The following is a 20,807-nucleotide window of genomic DNA, read 5'->3' as shown; positions in this document are numbered from 1 at the left end:
CCGTCGTAGTTATACAAGTCAACGATATTCTGCATCGATGGATACATTAATCCCATGAGTTTCAGCTTAGGACCAACCACATGAAGCCAGTCAATCTTATCGTAAGGGTCTTTTATTGGGTTTTGGAAAAATAGAGCCGTAAAGCGTGCTTCAGATTACTAACCTTTTATCTTGAATGATCCTGCCACGCAGAGCGACTCCATGGCTGGATGGCGTGGGTTATTTGATTCAGTGAGAGTGGTATTGAGATATACATCTACATTGGCAATTCCATTCTCAAAATTAACTGTTTTCTCATCGGTTTCTTTATTTTCTTAAAAGGACAATTTGAATGGTATTTTCTTCCCATCTTTAGTAAAAGTGTATTGTAACTTTTTATCAAACAAGAATTTATCGACTAATGAGTTTGACAGTTCAATGATGTCGTACAATTTGCCTTTAAAAACTAATTGATTCACTGCTTAAAATCAGCAAAACGCTTTTGAATTTCGGACTGGCATTAATCAGATCATTGATTCTTTTTGTGGTGGAAAAATTTAAGTTTTATCGAATTTGAGAGTATCAAGGTATTCTTGTTTTGTAGTGTATTGAGCTATTCCGCTATCATCAACTAAGAAATTGAACCAACATTGATTGTGGCTTCTCCATTAAATGGTACGCCATATTTGGTGTAGTGCAGCTTATAATTCACCTTGTTTTCATATCTTTGCACAATAATATGGCCCTTCTCATCAATTACCTCTCCTTTCTTATTTTCCTCTTTATTCTTATGCTTCCTCTTTTGTGGAGTCTTCTTAAAGCGGTCTTTGATCTACAAGTTAGATGGGCTCTATAATCCTGTAAAATTAAATTAAATCTTCTTCAGCTATCCTATTATTGTTGAATTAATTGTTTGATTAATCTCGATATAGATGGGTTTGTCGACGGGAAGCTAGAAATCCTAAAGAATTAGCAGTCCAGCTCTGTTATGGAAAAGGTTCTCAATGAAAATAGAATCTTCTGTTTAGAACTTCTTCAGAAGTTTGGTCTTTTCTTTGAATCGAATATCTGAAGGCAGAACCTAGAAGGGAAGACTGGCAGGAATTATCCATCATTGCCGTCTAGAATGGCAGCTGAGAGATCAATAAGCACATCATTCCTTTACTCACAGGAAACAATATTCTTCAGGAAAACTTAAACGGTGGTTTTATCATTACTTCGTTTATTGAATTGGGATTCCGGATTTGGATTTGAGTATTTTGCTGTTATCTACACAATTCTCCAGTTATAGTTGATGAATTGATTACTTTTGTTCGTTTCTTTCTTGGTGTGCATAAGATAGCCAACCACACTTGACACCTTGGTTGGGTGGTTAAAGCGGTATTGCAAAAACTTCATTTCCGTCATATTTTCTTCTTTATCTTTGTATAGAATGCTCAACGGCCACTTGATTTACTCTGGATTTATATTCTCATGAAGAAGATCAGTTTTTCCATGTCCAAACCAATGAACACCGCACGATGGTGTCCAAGGAAGAGTATCAACTGTCCGGAAGTGAATGTTCCTGTTGACTGATGGCTGAGTATTGAATTTAAGTTGTTGATTGAGGTTTAGAGTGAAAGCGAAAAGCTTAGAAGTGTTTTGGCTGTCTGTATCCTGGTTGGCTATCACACACTTGTTGGAGCCCATCTTAGTTGTAAGATGCAGGCCGTCTTTTATCTAGAATATTGGATCTGGTTTGCTTGAATCATAGACTGCAGTTGCTGTAAACTATGGATATGAGGTGCTATCTCCCCATACGTCCCAGTCATGAAAGAGGCGGAAGGCCCTATAGTCCATAATGTTGAGGTTGAAACCGTCAGGAAAGACTTCCTTGTAGCATTCGACGTAGAATCTATTGAATTTTGAAACACTTTTGATAAGTTATATCCAACTCTCATAACTGTATTAAGCATACTCGACTTTCTTTGGCTTATTTTCCTTTTTTCTTGTTACTCTTTCAGCTATTTCTCCACTTTAAGTCTGTGTTTGGTTTCCTATGCCTTGATTCCTTGTTTGAGTCCTTTTTCTATCTCATCTTTGAGTTATTTATTCTTTCGAAATTTGGCTTTGGTGTACTCCTGTTGCCAATGATGTGCGAAAAAATATGTGTGGATTTCGTTGTTGAGAGTGTTTGGACTCACAGTAAGCTTACCTCGGAATATTATCATGTCGTTTATCCTCATTGAAGATTTAATGCCCTTTGATGACTAAGATATATTGATATTATAAGGCCAAGAAGTCCTCTTTTTATAGACTTGGCTTAGTAATCCGTAAGATTTTGGCATAGATCCGAGACAGTTGTAATGGCATGGCAATTTGCGAAATTTTTCAAGCAATTTTATGATACAGTTTTACCATCTTAGCATTTTTTTTTATTGAAAGAGGGATAAAACTTGTCAAAACAAATAATTTTAATTTATGACTTTTTGGCTTTGGAATGACTTTTTATCCATTTCTATGGCTATAAGTAAGACACTGCTTTCCAAAAAAGTCAAAGATCTAATACTTAAAAAATCAGCATGTCCAAAAATACTAAAAAAGTGAGACAATACCTTGGAACACCTTACTATACCATTTGGCCTCTTAAATTTGCACAGTTATATTTTTAGATGGAGGGATTATCTTGTGTTGATTAAGTTATTGAATAAATTTTATCCATATACAATTAATGGACTTATATTCAATCTGTATAGTGTCTTAGCTGATATTATGGAAGCAAATTCTCTAAAATCACTTTTATTGCCTTTTCTTGATTCATAAATGTTGACGGAATAACGCGCCGATGGCAGCTCGCTTCTTGATATGGAAAGAATATCAATAATGATGATGAAGATGTTGTGTTAGATCATGGTTTGGGAAGCCATTTCGATTAGGTTAGGTTGTACTTAGGAGCAGAAGACTGATACATTACGGGGGAAGGGACTGGTTTGGGATAGTCTGGCTTCTTCTGAGAGCTCGAGAGGGAGTGGTGCGCCAATTTTCGGTCGAAGGTGTCGTTTGGATGCACCACATGGGATGCATTCAGAGTCATCTGCCTCATTCTTGCAATCGTGTTCTCCATGGCTCTGAGCCTGACTACATCAAAACTTTATCCCTCTTTCGATATGAAATCGTTAGGATCTGTGGCGAAGATGAAGCCTAGTTCCTCCAAAATCTTCACATAACTGTTCAAGAATGATCGAGGAGCGTAGGTATTGGGAAATTGAGTCTTCATGAGGTTGTCAGACAGTCTTTAAACTGCAAGCTATGAGTTGACTTTTTCGTCAACTTTCTTGTTTGTTTCCTAAGTCCAGTGCACATTGGTGTATCTTGGGAAATCGGGGAAGCGTTATTAGTCAGGAGTGAAGATGAATTATGCAGAACGCCTGAAAGCCTTGGAAGAGATATCCGGTTTTTCATATACGCTGAGAATTTCTAAGCTGCATCCTGTGAAGATTTCGATGAACTTGACGAAATGGCTGGTCTTGTTGGTCTCTCCAGTGACTGTATACAAGCTAGAACCTTATCCCTCCTCTGTGATGAGTCTGATTTGCTCGAGAGCTGTCCTGAGGTTGATGATGGGTGTCATGCTGTCAAGGTACATGTATGTGAACTGCTTGGCAGGATTACCATTGAATAGCAGTTCTTGATTTTAGTCGCTTAGGGCCCACAAATAGCTCATTATCTTTTCGTAAGCCATGCCAATGGTCAAGAATTCATCATCACCATCTTCCACCGGAACACCTTGCTTAGCAGCTAGCTCTGCTGAGACCGCATTGATAGCTGAATCAAGCCAATTGATGCGAGCAGCTCTTTAATAAAATTTGTTCCATGGGCAATTACAAAAATGGATTGAGCATCCGCATTTTGCTTTATCCAAATTGAAGTAGGATTTGGTTTATGGATTAACGAGTCTATGAGTGATGTTGATGTTGTAGGCTTATCCTGGCATTTCGATCATAATAAACCTTAAAAGCTGGAGCTTTACAGATGATTGGATGGGTAAAGGATTCATTAAATCTTTCCACTGCTTATTTTATTCCAGCTGAAAGTGGAAGCAAAGTAAATCTGTCTCTGTCTTTATCGGAAACTCAGGGACGCTTTCAATTTGTTGGCCTTATTGTTGTGGCTTGGGATACGGAGGATCTTATCCGAGAGCATTAAGAAGGTTGCTGGCAATGAAAAGATGTTTCATTTAATCTTTTGCGATACTTCTGATCAATTTAGCCGCTTCTCCCTCCTCTTTTATCGAGAACAAAGCACTCAAATACAAAGGAATGGTCGTAAGCTACAGCTTAAACGCTCCCTTAACTAACTCAATCAGCTTGTCTTTTCCTTCTTTGAAACTCGGCACAGACAGCGTTTGCCATTCGTTATTAGGTTTGATATCATCGCGATGGATTTAACAGTCATAAATGGGGTCATACAGCCATTTTCTGATCTGACGATGAGTGATTGGAGACATCTATCTGGTAGCTGGCATGTATCGTGAATGATTCTCATCCTCAATCTCAAAGGCTCGCCTCATCGCTGCCATCGAAAGTCCGTCGTAATCGTACAAGTCAATGATATTCTGCATCGACGGATACATCAGTCCCATAAGTTTCAGTTTAGGACCAACTACGTGAAGCCAATCAATCTTATCGTAGGGATTTACTTTAGGGTTTTGGAAGTAAAGAGCTGTCAAATTAGGCTTGAATTTATCTTTGTCAGATTAGTCAGCAGCTGGCCGAAGATCTCCCATGAGGCAAAGCGACTCCATGGCTGGATGGCGTGGGTTATTGACTTCTGTGAGAGTAGTATTGAGATATATATCCACATTTCCAATTCCGTTCTCAAAGTTAACTTCAATTGTGTCTGTCTCGCTGTCTGGTTCAAAGGAGAGTCTGAATGGCTTTTTCTATTTGTTCTCATCAAAAAAAGTGTATTGCAGCTGGCCTTAAAAGAAAAATCTGTCGACAAGGTCGTCAGTTATCTCGATGATGCTTTTTAGCTTATTCTGAAAGACCAATTAATCGATAGTTTCAACGTCTGGAAAAACTTTTCTGAACTTTTAACTGAGTTCAATTAGTTCTTTTAACCTAGACATTGGCTCTCTGACCTCTGGGGCTTTGGCTTTAAGATAATCTTTGTTAGTAGTGTACTGTGTCAATCCACTGGGATCAACATTGAACTGTGATTTAAGCTTCAGTAGGACTTTTCGATTGACTGGTACACCGTATTAGGTGTAATTAAGTTAGAAATTTACGAAATCATTGAATAGTTTATTGATCTTCCGCGACTTGTCGGACTTGTCATCAATCTGTTGAGGTATTTAGCCGAGTAGCAGCTTGATAGGCTGTGTCTTCTTGAAACGATCTTTGACCTCCAAGTTATATGGTTCCTATGTTCCAACAAAAGGAACAACTATTTAGTAAGCTTTCCCTAAGATTGTTGATGTTATTGTCTCGCTGATGTCTATCCTGAGAGCTTATCCAGCTGGAAGCTAGGTTTCTTATAGCAATATCAACCCAGCTCTTTTATGGAAGATATTCTATATTTAATCTTTATCTTCTGACTTGAACACCCCGATAGGCTTTTTGAGAGGCTTTTACTAGGTCTGGTTAGCTTTGGAAACTACGATAGAAAAGGCATGAGGGAAATTGGGAAGGAACTATTGATTATTTCCGTCTAGAATGGCTCCTGAAACATCAACAAGCACCCCCTTTTTATTTCCATTATAAACGACATTCCTCAGAAAGACTTCGACAGTGGTTTCGTCATTTGTGCTTCCATTGTACTGCTTAGTTGGGTTTGGATTGCAATAATTTGCGCTCACTCGGACTATCCTCCAGTGATGATTGATAAACTCATAGCTCTTGTCCTCTTGTCATCAGTATGCATAAGATAACCGACCACGCTTGACACCTTAGTAGGGTGATTGTATCGGTATTGAAGCATCCTCAATTAGGTCGTATTCTTACGATCTTTTTCATATAAGATATTCAATGGCCATTTGACACAATTTGGCTGAATGTTACCGTGGAGTAGGTCGGTTTTTCCATGTCCAAACCAATGAGCGCCCATTGATGTCGTCCAAGGAAGGGAATCAACTGTTCTGAAGTGGAGAGTTCTGTTCACAGAAGGATGGACATTGAATTTTAGTTGCTGGTTGAGATTGAGGGTGAACGCGAAAAGTTTGGACATGTCCTGGTTATCAGTGTCTTGATTGGCCATTACACACTTATTAGAGCCCATCTTGGTTGAGAGATGCAAACCGTCATCCAACTCATCAAAGGGCTTCTCTCCTTTGGAATCAAAGACTGCAGTTGCTGTGAACTCCGGATAGGAAGTGCTGTCACCCCATACGTCCCAATCGTGGAATAGGCGAAAGGCTCTAAAGTCCATGATGTTGATATTGACTCCATATACAGGATGTGCTTCCTTAAAGCATTCAACATAGAATCTATTGAATTCTGAGACGTTCTTAACCAGCTATATCCACTTCTCGTAGCTGTATTACAGGACTTCCTTTTTCTTTTTGCTGATCCAAGCATTAGCCTCCTCAGATGATCCAACCTTCAAGATATTCTACCTGGCATCGCGTATTTTCCTGTTCTTTTTGAACTTAGACTCTGTATACCTCTTCTGCCATTCATGTGCAAAAAAATAAGTGTGGATTTAGTTGTTTAGAGTATTTGGACTTACTGTCAGCTTACCTCTGAACATTATCATGTCGTTTGAGCTCATTGAAGATATGGGCTTTGGACAACTAAGATATTTTGATATTATATACTCAAGAATTACCCTCATTTAAAGGGCCAGATTATCCATCTGCGAGATAATGGCGTTGAAGTAAGCAAAGGGTCTGATCATCACCATAAAAATTGCATAGACACCATCTTCGTGATTCAATTTTGCTCTCTGAGCATTTTAATGATTTTATTAGCAAGAAGATAAAGTTTGGTCAACTTAAAAATATAAATTTTAAACTCCCATGACACTTAAGCGTTTTTTCTATAGGATTTGAACTGTTATCACTTTAATCATTACCAAAATACCAAACATAAAACATATAAAAATATCGACAAGCCGAAGAAATCTTGAAAAAGGCCTAAGAAGCCTTGTAACATCCTTGCTTATGTTGTGGAATAGGTAATATATAAATACATTAATTCTTCATTGGAAAAAAATCATTTTTTTTGGTTGAGCTATTGAATAAATTTTATCCATATACAATTCGGTATAATTAATGGACTCCTAACGAATGCGGGTGGGCTACCTGGTGGAACTAATGTAAATCGTGTGTTCCAACGCTGGGTATTCACGCTTCATCGACGAGAAGATGCTGGTGGAGTGGCGCACCTATTTCGACATCTGCCAGCTCATCTTTTCCGAACTCAGCATAAAGATCATCAAGATACAGTAGAACCCTCGGCCTCGCCCGCACAAAAGCTTCACCAGCTGATAGTGCTCCTTTCTCAGGAATTGTAAGTGGAATAACTGAGGGGAATCGATGCGAGACAGGTCCTCTCTTCAATATCGATCACATCCATCGTCTGCTCGAAATCCTTTACCTCTATAGCAAGATCTACATGGAGAGCAAGAAGCCAACCACTGTGGTCAAAAGCGAAACAGAAGAGAAGCAGAAGGAAAAGCCTGCATTCAGTAGCGCACGCGATAACAGGAAGAGTGAAGAGGAAGCAGATTAATACGGTAGGAGTATCATCAGCAGGAGTCCTATCATCAGGAATCGGAAAGCACTCACAGGTAGGGAGAATAGTCTTCAGAGCCACACCCCCAGCAGTCGAAGCCAACTACCCCTCCAAGCAGGAATAATACTTGATTCCCGACCGCAGAAAGGAGAAAAAAGGGAAGCCAGCATACAGTGCGAATGCCAAGCGTGCACGAAGCCAATCAGCTCTGAGGAAGAACCTGCATGAAGCCATCGTAAATACGATAGTTTAGACCAAAACTGGCCTTATCAGTGCAGCTACTCGCGACAACCGAAAAAGCAGGCTGGAAAGCGTCAAGATGGCTAAGGAGAGTATAGGACCTACCTTAAGCGGTATGCCAAGTAGAACCATGCCACTTCTAAACGAAATCCCACCTCAAGCAAAAGGCAAAATCAAAACCTCTCAGCCATAGCTTCCCTTAGGGACTTCGAAGCTATCGACAACTTCTTCTAATCTTTGCCTACAATTCAGAGACAAAAAGGCAACATACCTGCAGAGGATGTAAGCTATCCATGATTTAGCCAAAAACTTGTGCACCAGCAGGAACTGGACCGCTTCATCCACCAGAACAGGCTGGAAAGAGAGTTACGATAGGCAATGAACTCCCACCTGGAAGAATAAATCAGCAGCCAACCACCAGCATAGAGTTAGATCTGCCGTCTTGCGAGAATAGTCGGCTGCTCTTGACTAAAACACAGTCAGCATGGCAAAGGAAGCCAAACGGAGGAACAGCATCCAAAAGAGATAGCTGAAGTAGGCTAAGAGGCAGGAGCTGAAGGCTATCTAGAATGCTCTGAGGCAGGAGAACGAGAAAGTCTTGATGAGTCTATAGGAAGGAGGCCGTCTCTAGCAGATCATAATGCAGATGTACAAGCGATTCTGATCCATTTTCCATACTTAGCATGCATATCATATTTATCATCACTTTCCCCTCGCACTCACTAGGAGTAAGCCTGCAGGAAGGGCGCTGGACACGTCGAATGGGCGCTCCTTATCTAAAAGCTGGCGATCGAGCCGAGATAGTTGAAGACATCGCCAGGAAACAAAACATGCCAAATTTGATGACTATGGCCACAGATATCGTATCTTCCGGGATTCCTGCGTTACGGGCATCTTAATGATGAAAGCTTTACCTACTAAGATAGAAGAAGAAGCCAAAGCCGTAGCTGAGGAGAGTGGGTATGTAGAAGTAGAGAGAAGGCACCATGCTGTAGGTATCTCCGAAATTGCCATACACGAATTAGTTGATCATGATGTGCACCAGCGCAACCGCGCAGCTCAGAGAGGAAGTGACTAGGATTGAGAATCTGAAGAGCGTATTTTCCTTTCTGTGCGTCCAGTCAAACAAATTGAGATGAAGGAAGCGCTTCCTGCAATGATGTTGATGGCGATGTAGAAGAAACCGGTGTTCCAGTTGCAGTAGAGAGTATAGTAGAAGGCGGGAACGGGAGAAAAGGCCATGTTGATGCCGATCCCTGCGAAATCCAATCGCAATGCGTTTTTAAACACCTCTAAATCGATGAACAGCTACTTTCGTTCATGGGGTGGATCCAGTGGTAGACAGCACTGCAGCTCAGGCACACGGATCCTCCGATCAGCGCAATTATGATCGGCCAAGTTGGGATAGTGTTATCGTAACCGTATCCTCCTGTCCTGCTATTGTTGAGCTGATCCTTCGGCAGAACTGTGCACTAGAATGGCTCTTAGCCCTCCTCGAGTCCCTAGTTCAGCATCAGGCACAGATCTCGAGATTTTGGCTGTGTGCAAAAGCTGGCTGTTTATACGGTTTGATGGTATTGTGGATGAGAGTCTTCCGAGGATGTGGGACTCTTCCATTCCGTAGGCAATCCCTTCGAAGATGAGGAAGATGGTGATGGCAGCGCCTAGGAGGTGAGTCCAGATGTTGACGGTTTCGTTGTGGACCATGAAGAGGGACTTTATGACTTTCTTGGGTGAGTTGAAGCCGATGCGGTAGCCCTCCTTGATGTGCTCGTTGTCCTGCAGGAAGGAGGCGCTTCCGAGAACTTCCCCATGAAGGATTCCCGACCAGTGGGGGCCGAATGCTCCTGCCCAGCAGAGGTTACTTGTGCTTGCGATTTTCCCGCCCCATCAAAAATCTACTACTAATGATGACTGATATATGTATCTGCCATGAACAATCACTACTACAGCTAAAGAGTGGAGATGACTGGGAATTTGGACAGCAACCATACCTAGATCTCCAGAAAGGAATGCATAGGATATCATAGGCTTAGACAGGGCAATTCCTCGATAAACGGAGCGTACTAATGTTTGGCCAACTGGCGGAGAGGAGTCTGATTGCTTTCCATTTTAGTTGAATGTTGTTGTTCTCTAAATATTGCCAACCTTACTTAAATTTAAGGCTTTCAGTTTCTTCCAGTTCGCACTGAGGAGCGCACTTATGCCCTATCCCACGTTGTTGTTGCCTATTATGATGGATTTACTGAGACTGAGGCATTCGAGGCTGGGACAGATAGCCTTGGAGAGGTGCCTTATTCCTCTTGCATCGATCATGTTCCTTTCTAAAGATTAGCAATCACAATACAAAGAAAGTTTTTGATGCTGGTGAGGGTGAAAGTCGATATGATTTTGAGTCCTTCCGAGCCAATGCAGTTGCCATCTGATATGCACATGCGTACTCAAGTTGAGAGTGATCAATTTCTCACAAGAAAATCCCTTCATCGCCATCACTCCTTTCCCCGTTATCTGGTTGCATTCTGCTTCAAGGATTGCCTACCGAGAGAGAGGAGGGTATATGAAATTTGAATCTGTTCTGAGAGCTCGAGGAGGTCATCATCGGTGAGATCGCAGAAGCCTTGGTGAGGAGAGGACTACAGCAGTGGAGTTACTGGCTGGTGGCGTCCTGGAGGATCCTTGCCACTCTGCTCTTGCGGCGGTAGGTGGCCACTTTCGACATTTTTTTAATTCAAAAAAGCAAAGATCCAGAATCACAGCTATAACAATATACGCATTATAATATAAAGCCTATTTGTTGGGGAGATTATCCAGCTTATAATGGTCGAGGATTGAATGAGGTAGCACGACTGGCAAATAAAAATTAGCTATAATATTAAGCTTACTATTATTTATGCAGATCGGTGAAGCATCTATCGTCAAAACTGCCCGATGCATCGCACAACAAGTCCTCCAGGCCCACGCTCCGCCTCACCAACTCGCCCCTGCCCATTCGGGAGAAAGCAGCGTCCTCTCCCTCAATTTCGAAGATCTTAAGACCCTCATGAAGCGCAAGGAAAAATAGTACCAAGCTGACCTGCAGATAGCGGATGCCAAACGAGTCTACGGCTTCCTCAGCGAAATGCAGGCTCAGCAGAAACAGCAGGCGAAGGCAAATGCGGTCGCTGATCGGCGCAGACTGAAGCAGGCAACCGAACAGTATAACAACGAAGCGCTGGTGCGATGCCAAGCCGAGTGGAAGGCCACTCTGGAGCATACGCTAGCGCAGCTTGAAGAAGTAGGTCGCATAGCTGACCAACAGCATGAGGAAGAGCTCAGACAAGCACACCAAAGAGTGAAGATGCTAAGAATGGAAAAGCTTTAGAGCAAGCCAAGTTTTCGAAGACAGTCTTATAGATGGAGGACCAGCTTGCCAGCTAGTGAAGGCTCAGCGTTATGAGTAGGCATAAGTGGTGAGCCACAGGCTTTAGCAGCTCAAGGATAAATAGGCAGACAGTTGCTGAGAGATTCAGTATAGCGATAGAGGAGAGCGTTGGAGCAGTTGAGGAAGAAGCAAAACCGAGAAAAGGATACTCTCAGCCAAAGATTGGCCAAAGTATACGAGGTGGAGCAAGAGAGAGGCGCCAATTCCATCGACAAGTAAACGATCCCCCATTTAGACTAGTCAAGAACATCCGCACCTACGAAATCGACCCAAACAAGCTCACCTTCTCCGTCCAGCGCCAACTAAGAAGCTCTAAGCCTCGTCCCCGAGCCCATCAGTCTCAGCGTTTTAGGCAGTGACTGGGAGGGAGGGCTAAAAGGGTTAAATTGTGCAGAAGTGATGATGTGTTTAGTATTTGCGAATATAAGTCTGACGATCATTCGACTTCGATGCAACTGTCCCTGTACTACTTTTCGCCCTCTCCTCGTATGTCCGACGCGCTCTCCTTCTTGCTGAGGGCCTGCAGACGGTCCACTTTTCGCTTCCTCCTCTTGCGGTCGATGGATGTGCTGTGGTTGTTCGCGTCCTGGGCGGACTGTGAGGGTGGGGGGATGGACTTGTGGCTTTCTGTTTAGTCGTTTTGGAGACTAAGTTTGACTTCTGTGTTGAAGGCGCTGCTCTTCTTCTTGTCATCCACCTCGAAGGATTCGAACTCGACGTATTTGACCTTTGGCTTTCCAGCACGTAGAGTGCGATGCTGACTGCCAGGAGGACCAGGCCAGCTATCGAAACTCCTGCTCCAAAGGCACTGGATTTGGATTCGGGAGTGGCTGATCGTGCGAATGCCAGGAAGAGGCAGAACGATAATGGTTAAAGCAAGCTCTTGGCGACCATTTAGTTAAAATATAACAAATCACTCATCCATCCATTCCTGCCACCATTCTTGCCGATCTTGCCTTTCCCTATAAAGTCACTCCATTTCATAAGTAGGAGTAAATATGCGTGGAGATTTATAAATAAATAATTAGATTGAATGGTATGACTCAGCTGTTGGGCGCTACCCGGCCTTGCCATCTACGGCCTCCTCCAGGTTATCAACACCTCTTCGGAGAACGCATCTCCCTCCTCATCGATAGTACAAACCCATTCACTTAGATCTGTTAGAGAAGCTGGGATGGAAGACCAAGGAAGTGCCTGGCCGCCGCCGTAGGGGACAGAGTAGCGAGAGAACTTCGCGAAGGACGTGGAGAAAGAGTGGTCAAAAATAAGCACGGGGAGTGAGGTGAGATCGGTGGCGCAGTCGATGAGGGCGAGAGATTAAAACGCTGTCTCGAGCTTGAGAAACACTGTGCCTGATTGTATTCATCTATAAGTCAGCCAATCATTCCATATATTCATCAATATAGTTGATCAAACTTTGTAGCTTAATGATGGCATCCAAATTTTCAAAAATGCATCATGCGAACATAGCTAGCATCAGAGTGGCTTTGTTGACGCAATTATTGTCCCTTTTAGTATTTTTGCAGATAATTTAAACTGAGACTTCCACTTTTTCTGTGCATATGAGGGCGTCAGCCAATTCATATCCTGCACGGTCATTACCATGCAGTTCGGCTGTCTCTAGCAGTCGTAGAGTGTTTAGGTGGATTTTCAATACTTTAGTCGGTGGATGCCGTTCGAAAGTCAGCAGAAAATAAAAATATTGGAAAAGTAATTGCGATCGTCGGCATCCCTCACTGCTCCTGCCCGCATCTTTCGCCATAGTAAACAGAACAGATGAGTTTTTACTGTGTTTGGTATTTATGTGGGGAGGATGGAGGACATCGTTAGAACTTTATTCAAAATGGGCCTGCATCGAAATTGGAAAAATAATTGAGTAGCTGCCCTCCATTTCCTGCTCTCCACCTATCTGAGAGCAAGTGAGGTGCGGTTGCGTGTGATTTCAGGGCAGATTAACTTGCGAGTATCACTTTTTGTCACTGACCAAAAAAGTCAATTTTGCATGCTCCAAACAAGCCAGCGACAGCGTTTTCGCTCTCGGCAGATGCAGGTGGCCAACTTGGGCCATTTTGAGGTGAGTTATTTTATTTCCCCATCGAAAAATATCCCTCCTCCTAATAAAATTTACCTCCAGGCAGAAAATACAGTCTTCCTGCAAAACCATTCCCACCAGACGGCTTGCGGCACAGTGAGGACCTCTTTAGCACTGATCCCCCTGAAAAAAGGGAAATTATATATGCGTTCACAATTTTTGGAATTTATTTCGAGAATAGAGGCGAAATAACGGTCAACTATTACAGTAATCTGATAAAAATCATGCACCGGGATGAGGTTTGGCGCGAGGGGGCGGGTGGGCGTGCGACGTGGGCATTTATAGGGGGATGGATGGATTGGAGAGGAGGGGAGTGATTATAGAATTTGATATATTAAATTTTGATATTATTAATCAAACTATATTCTATATCGATGAGCCTGCCTCCCAACGCTCCTGCACACCCCCTCGACTCAAATGAAACTCAACTGGTCGCCCAAGCGCGCCACTTCCACCCCCAGAGAATATAAATATAGAATGTGGATAGGCACAGCCACGCCCCCTCCATCAACGAAAACATAGAAAGCAACTGCAGGAATGGGACCGGGTAGGTGCTCCCCGAAAGTCCCTATGAGGGTAAGCAGTAATCTATATCAATTAGGGGGTGGGTCTGCACTGCAGCCACTGTTCTTGAATTTTCTATCCTAATTGGTTTAATACTTATATAATATATTTCTTCCGCCATCCACTTCCTCCCCCTCTTCCTCACCCTCATCCTCGCCCTCCTCCTCCACCCCCCGCTCATCATACTCCCCAACCAAATCCGCACACTTCTTCACCACAATCGCCCCCTCCTACCGCCCCTCCAAGAAATCGACTCTCGACATAACGCCAGCAAAGATGAAAGCCAGATCCCCACCATCCCCAAGATCAACCAGCAAGTTGCCGGAGCGATGCAAGGCAAAAACGAAAAAAAAGGGGTAATTCCAAAATAAGGAACGCCCTGAAGAAAAAAATACGCAGCAAACCATCAAGAAATAGACTGATGAATAACAGACCCCTGCGGAAGCTGTGGAGAATTTTATGTAGGCAGTATTGAATCGAAGGAGGTGGACATTGGTGGTGAAAGTGATGCAGGTGGTCATGGAAGTCCTCATGGCTTCCCTCAGCCTCTTCATCTTCACCGCTGAAGCTCACCACTACCGCAAGGCGGCAGTAGGCCTATCGGTGGGCATCTACCTGCTCGCCCTCTTCTCCTCCCTTTCCTTCCTCCTCCTCTTCAACTAAATCGGAAGCTTGCTCCGTCCGCCCGCCGTCAAGCCACTCCCGCAAGACAGAGAAATGGAAGTCACTTGCGAGGACCACCAGCAGCCCAAGACCAAAATCTCCATCGACCAGATCCTGCAGAACAAACCGATCGTTCGCAAGAAAACCTTCAGCACCGACAAGGGACTAAGGAGGACAGCCAGATCGTAGGACCAGGAATCGGTGAGCAAGGAGAAGCGTGAGTGCCGGTCCGAGGTGGAGGCGGCGATCAAGATGGAGATAAAGCGGTCGGTGTTGAAGCCTTCGAAGATAATGGAGGCGAAATCGCGGAAGACGACGGAGAAGTGTGCGGACGAGGAGATGATGGAGCGTCGGAAGGTGGAGATAAATTCCAAAAAGATACAGTATTTCGAGTACTGCTAGATTTCGCCGTCGCAGTCGGTGGTGGACGACGACGCCGCCAAGGTCAAGTGGCAGTCAAGGCCAAGCTCAACGCCCAGCGCGCCAAGTACATCCGCCAGCGCATGGAGGCTGAGGCCAGGATCCTCAGCAGCAAGGTCATGGCGAGGGAGGCCAAGGCCAAGTCGCAGGGCTGCATCTCCTCGCCCAACTGCGAGCCGCCCAAGGACGACGACGAAGTCAAAATCGATCATTTTTTATGAATTACTTACAATCCTCCTTTCCCCATCCCTCGCATCGACCAGATTATTTTATGCATTTATGGTGTTTTTGAAGCATTGCTAATTTATAATGAAATAGTATTTGTTTGAAGTGGGCCGTCCGAAGCCTCCTCGATATAATTCAAATTCCGAATGTACACAAACAACCGCAACGCCAAGGCCCCCCACGGCGAGGACGACTCGGAGCCCCTCCCCGCCTCCTTCCACCCCTCCACCGAGGAACTGGAAAGGCGCTCAGCCTCTTCTGCCAGGAAGGCGACCACTTCCAGCCCGACCTCGAGCTCCCCATCAAGATGGAGACCCGCAAGTTCTCCCGCCGAAGAGCCAGAAGGCAGAGCGACTCCTTCTCGGAGCCCCCAGGTAACGCCCACCAGACCTAGTCGAGCTGCAGAAGGAAGAGGAGAAGGCCTTCGCCGCCCAACACCACATGGAGATCGAGGAGATGATGCCGGCTGGGCGCAACTACGACACCATCGAGGAGCTGATGATGCCCCTGGAGCCCCCCGAGGCCGCCAAGTCCCAGGTTGAGCTGCAGCCTGCCGAGCAGCAGCTGCCGGAAATGCCCTCGAGGAGGAGAGTTTGGAGGACGAGCTGAAGAAGATCTCTGGCGGGCAGGCTGTCGACCACGCCGGCGATCGCGTCCTGCACCGGAACGCTTTACTGCGTGCGACCAACAACTTCAAGGCGTTCAGCCAGGGCTTGGCGATCGCCATGAACTACCACTCGCTGCTGCACAAGGACTGCGTGACCAAGATCTTCGGGAGCATCCTGACGGTGGTGCACAAGGAGAGCCGCAAGATGGAGATGGCGCTGATCGAGGAGCTGAAGGCCACCTCCGCGCTGCTCAGGCAGGAGGAGGCGGCGCGCGAGCAGAGGAAGGAGCTGTTCAAGACCATGGCAGGTAGGCATGTTGTGACGAAGGGGACGACAAGTTCATGGTCAAGGAGGAATACATCGAATGATCTGCATCCAATCAACATCCATCCTAGATTTATTATCCATGATTAAATAGCATCACTTCATATATCATCATGGTTGCTTCACCGGCTGCAGCTGCCGGCGGATGCGGTCGACGTCGTGCTGGAAGATGCGCGGGATGCTCTTCAGGTGGCTGTCGCTGCCTCGCCGCTTGAAAAATGCCACCACTTCCTCCCCCACCTCCACGTACAGTTGAAGTAGAAGGAGTCTGTTTTCTTCTCCTCGGCCAGCATGCACGCGAAGACCAGGAACTAGTGGATGCACGACTTGAGCACCTTCAGCACCAGTTCGGGGACGGAGTCGAATCCCTGGCTGGTGAGCTGCTGCAGGAAGGGGTAGAACTTCTCGAGGGACATGCGCATGTAGAGGCGGGCGTTGGAGGCGAGGTGGGCGTACTCGAAGAGGAGCGGTTTGAAGTAGGCGGCGAAGTGGTTGGTGAGGAGGGACTTCAGCTTGTTCTTGAGGAAGCGCTTCAGCTTGCCCCGGTCCAGGTTCACGTTCATGGCGTACCCACGCGGTCGTTCATCTCGAAGTTGGGCGTCATCTCCAGCGTCTCGATGTTGATCCGCTTCCCGATCCATACGATTTCGCGCGAGTCGTTGACCCTCGGGCTGATGGGGTGCGCGAAGTTCTTGGAGACCTTTTCCTCGCTGAAGCGGAAGCCGTTCTTCTGCGCGCAGAACAGCAGACTATCCAGCACCTTCCCCGCCTACTTCTAGGGACCGATGTACAGATAGTCGTCGGTTAGGCGCATTAGCAAACCGTCCTTCACTTTCACGTACTGCTCCTACAGGCAGGAGAAGTAGAGGGAACAGAGCACGCCTGAGACATTAATCCCTGCGGATCCCTAGCTTCTGCAGCCAGGAGTGCTTGCGATAGTTGACGATGGACCCTGAGCAGATCCTCCTGAGTTTTTCGATGATGGCTTCCTTGGTGATGAGTCTCTGCTTGCCGGGGAAGATGTTGATGGCGGGACTGGGTGTTCCTCCCTCAGCTGCATCGGATTGTCCTTCAGCGGCACTGCAGCCACTCGCTACTTGTAGTTGAAATAGCCAGTGAAGGGGGTGTTTGAGCCGAAGACTGCCTTTTTGTTGCGGTAAAGTCGGTTGTACTTGATGACCAGGTAGAGATCGTCAATGAGGGGGCTTTCCTCGATCATCCTCAGCAGTTTGGAAGTGTCGATGGAGTCGTAGCACTTGTGGATGTCCACAGTGAAGAATTTCAGGGGAGGACTGCCCATTTCCCGCCACTTCCGCACAAAGCTATCGTACTTCTTGGCTATCTGCCGGTTGTCGAATATGCAGTAGCCCTTATTGCCCAGGATGTTCTTGAGGTTGCGGAGCACTAGCTGCGTATCGGCCAGGATTTGGTTGAGGTTGGCCTTCAGTTTGTGCTTGGTGTTCGTGTCGGAGGAGAACTAATTTTGCGGTTGAAGGTGATGATGGGGCGGAAGGTACCCTTCTTCGGCAGGATCCTCAGCTTGCCCTCAGGGTAAATGTCCATCATCTGCCTCTTGAGGTTCTGGATCTGCTGTTTCTCCACCTTCTCCAGGTTCTCCTCACTGAACCGCTTCATGGCTGTCTTGCTGATCAGCGTCCAGATGGGCTTCCGGTAGTAGAAGATGCGGTTGGCTTCCTTGTGCTTCTCAGTCACGTAGAAATTGAGCTTTATGAGGGGGACGACCAGCTCATTGATCACCCACCCCACTGCGAGAGCCAGCAGTTCCTCCTGCGGGTGACGATGCGCCTGTGGTGAATGGGGTTGTATTTGCAGTGGGCCCATGCGAACTCGAACGCGTCCATGCGGGTGAGGAAGTCCTCCATCTTGTAGTTCTAGAACCGCTTCATGCTGATGAAGTTGTCCAGCATCGCAATCAGGATGCAGCGGTTCTTGGCTCCCAGCAGCCCTCAGGCACTGCCAGCCTCACCACTTCGCCGATCAGTCCTTCACCTGCGCGTAGCTGCTGCTCTCCGCGTACAGGTCGTCGAAGAGGGCATTGACGTCGCAGGGCTTGCCTTCGCCAGCGTAGGCCTTCACGCGTGCCTTAAGCGAGTGGTAGTTGGGGGAGAGGCGGCAGTAGCGGGAAAGCAGCAAGTTGAAGCGAGAGGTGAATTTCCCGCCGAAGATGTGCACGTTCATGGTGGTTCGCACCGACTCAAAGAGGTCCACCAGGATGGGAGTGAGGAGGTTGATTTGCTTCTCGCCCAGGGCCACCCGGCTGCAGAAATACTCCTCAATGCACTTTCGACCAGCCTGTCGATCTCGTGAATGTAGATCGATTTCCGCTGTCCCTTGTCGAAGAAGATGTCTAAGTGGGGAAATCGGTACTTCTGGCGAAGAGCCGGGAGAGCGGTTCATGTCCGAGCAATAGAAGATCTGGAAGCGGTGGATGGGGAAAGTAGAGTAGGTGAGTGACTTGGTGAATGCGCCTTTTCCTCCTTTATTGTTCCCCGTCTTCTGTTGTTCGGGGGTGTTTTCCTTCCCAGCTGATTCCTTGTGGTTGGAGGCGTCCTTGGAGTCGGTGGCGGGCTCGGCGGCAGTTTCCTGGCTCCGATGGCCTTCATGTTGAAGCGTTCGTTGAGGAGTCTGCCGGCCACCTGAATGTACTCCTGGTGGTAGGGGACGATGATGACGTAGTTGATGAGGATGTGGCAGAAGAGGTTGTGGGGCATGACTGCGAAGAGGGTGCGGAAGGTGGGACTGGTCTCGATGATGGCGCGGCCGAAGTTCAGGTTGCGCGTCTTCAGCTTGAAATCCTTGATCTCCTGGCCGAGGCACTGCACGTAGGGCTTGTTGATGCGTCCCAGCAGCTCGATCACCACCCACTACAGCACCTGCTCGATGCTCTTGGGCGGCTCTTCCTGCTCCACGTCCATGACTACCTCGTTGCGGAGGAGGAAGGTGTCATTGCAGTACTTGATGTCCTCCTGTGACAATTTGGCCTGGACTTCTTTGGTGAGGAGGGAGAGGAGGGTTTCGAACTTGGGCGTGAGGTTGAGGAGGGTGGCGGCGAGGGTCTCCTTGTGGGAGATGAAGGCGATTTATTTCATTGATTATCTAAAATGTCCCTCCAAAATAACTAATAGCTGATAGCTCATTTCAAATGCATGATCGCATCAACAAGGCCAAAGTTGCCACAATCATATCGCATCAATGCAACCGTATTGAAGCTAATGGTGGCTTGTTTGCAGGGGAGAGGGGATGCAGCTAACTTGGTGATAGTTATTGTGTGGAATTATCATAATGATGAATTGCTATTTTAAGCTCTGCTTTAATAAACATCAATAAAATTACCAGATCCAGCAAATCATCCATCCCTGCCAACTCTCTTCCCGCCAAAACCACAATCCCGACTGGGGAAGTCCCTTTCCCCTCCTTTATCTCCTCCCAAACAAATCTCTGTTCTTTCGGAATCCACAACCGTACCTATCTATTTTCCTCTGTCCGCCTGGGATGGGAGTATAGGGCGTTGTTTTAGCAGCGTCTGGGGGCGTTCGTCTGAGAAACAGGAACTTTTATGTGTGGAGCTGTGGAGCAGTCATAATTGTTATTAATAAAGATGGACATTGAGGATCACCCCATGCAGCAGGAAGAACAAATCATGATCTAATGGGAGGGACTCTACGAACCCGACGAGGACCCCGACCTCCTCGATATCCTTGGCTCTGAACCAAAAGTTGCCAAGAGAGGCTCTCTCAACTATGATTACCAGCCTGCTCCTGTGGCTGGGCATTTGGACTAAGCCAACGACTTGAAGACGTCAAACCGTTCCACTTCCACCTGCGCCGACTCCTAGGCTCCCGCCGTCCGCAAGTGCACATGCACCAAGACTCGCTGTCAGAAGAACTACTGCGAGTGCTTCAAGGTGGGCGAGGCCTGCAGCGCTGAGTGCGAGTGCAGGGACTGCGGAAACAAGGAAAAACTGTTCCTCAGCAAACCTGTCGCCATCAAAATCAAGTGTAAGTGCCTCAAAAGCCACTGCCTCAAAAATTATTGTGAATGCCATAGCGCAGGAATGAAATGCGGTCCAGAATGCAAATGCCTATAATGCGAGAACGAAGAGAGTGGTATGGAGTAGGAGAAGATGGAGGGTAACTTCTTTGATCATCATCTTTTCTTTAATATTTGAGCACTCAAAAACAAAAACCTCCGCAACCGAGAATTGAACTCGGGTCTCCTGCGTGACAGGCAGGGATAATAGCCACTATACTATTGCGGATCAGCTATTACTCCCGTCCCCTTCCCCCTTAACTACCCCTAAACCCATTCAACATTCAACATTTCCGCTTGCAAGTTGAAGCTATCTTGATGGCAAATAGTATGCGGAATAATGGGTGTAGTGAAATCATCCATACTTGCTGATCTCCTCGAGCGAAACCGAGTGGATCCCGCAGTTCTTCATGTTCAGGCCCAGCTTTGGCTTGTCATTTTCCTAAAATTCCTCACTGCACAGGTAACGGATCGTGAAGAAGTGGGACACGATCACAATCCGCTTG

At 46.2% G+C, this 20,807-nt stretch overlaps 1 non-coding gene across 1 annotated transcript; it reads right to left on the bottom strand.

Annotated features, from left to right (window-relative positions):
• Nucleotides 1–20,458: 20,458 nt before the first annotated feature.
• On the bottom strand, nucleotides 20,459–20,530 carry TRNAD-GUC (transfer RNA aspartic acid (anticodon GUC)). The gene has a single exon. It is a non-coding gene; the product is annotated as a tRNA-Asp (tRNA).
• Nucleotides 20,531–20,807: the final 277 nt, after the last annotated feature.

The sequence above is a fragment of the Nymphaea colorata genome, unplaced genomic scaffold (genome assembly GCF_008831285.2).
Source record: "Nymphaea colorata isolate Beijing-Zhang1983 unplaced genomic scaffold, ASM883128v2 scaffold0033, whole genome shotgun sequence".
Lineage (NCBI taxonomy): Eukaryota > Viridiplantae > Streptophyta > Magnoliopsida > Nymphaeales > Nymphaeaceae > Nymphaea > Nymphaea colorata.
This window is presented reverse-complemented; position numbering and strand designations above follow the sequence as displayed.